At 40.0% G+C, this 866-nt stretch overlaps 1 protein-coding gene across 1 annotated transcript in view; it reads right to left on the bottom strand.

Annotated features, from left to right (window-relative positions):
- LOC102388353 (protein diaphanous homolog 3) overlaps window positions 1–866 on the bottom strand; it is a 435,025-nt gene that overhangs the window by 261,638 nt on the left and 172,521 nt on the right. The window lies entirely within an intron of this gene.

Genomic DNA, 866 nt, shown 5'->3' with positions numbered 1-866 from the left:
AGCAGGAATATCCCTCAGTGACCTGTAGCATGACTGGACAAGAAACCAAGAAAGATTGCACACTAGCACAGGCATACGAAGCCACCATGAAAAGCTGAAACCATACAGAAAACCCTAATTTAGCAATCTTTATATGCATGAGCTTACTATAATCCAAGATGTGTCATGTGGGATATTTGTGTTGTTAATACCCAGTAAACTGTGCACAATTTATAAGAGTTGCACATGGATCACCTCAATCAGCATGTGATTACTGGGAACTTAAGAAATGGCAGCCTGCAGTTGTGAATGCACAAACAGGTCCTTTGTCCCATCTAGGACGAGCGGTGCCTAGTATTGTCTGATGCCACCACAATGACCAATTATGAGAAACAAGCATGACTGCCTACCTGTTGTTGAGCAATTTGGCTTTGCAAGCTACAAAGATAACCAGTAACACAACACCAGAAAGTAGCAATGCTAACCTGTTGAGATTTAATAATGCAACCCTCATCTAATGAGAAAATACCTGAATCAGATATGGATGAAGGAAGGCCACCTCAGAACTGTGGTCAAGGGAATGGTAGCCATAAACCAGGATAAACATAAACCCAACACAGTAATCAATACATCACATCTCCATGGAAGCAGTCAAGGTGATCAATGTTACCCAGAAAATAAATGCAAGCCACATAAGAGGCTTGCTGTGTGTGCATTACATTATTGTTGTTTCAAAAAGTGGGGGACAAGATATGAAATATACAAATGTGTTGAATATGCACATAAGTAACTAAAGTTACTTTCTGTTGAATCTGCTAATGGCAATCAATGTATGGCTTTACTTTATTTTCACAATATATTCTATGCCTGCCAGCCTGGAAGCACTC

Source organism: Alligator sinensis, unplaced genomic scaffold (assembly GCF_000455745.1).
Source record: "Alligator sinensis unplaced genomic scaffold, ASM45574v1 scaffold80_1, whole genome shotgun sequence".
In the NCBI taxonomy this organism is placed as follows: Eukaryota; Metazoa; Chordata; order Crocodylia; family Alligatoridae; genus Alligator; species Alligator sinensis.
Note: the sequence above shows the minus strand (reverse complement) of the source record. Positions and strands in the feature narration are given on the sequence as shown.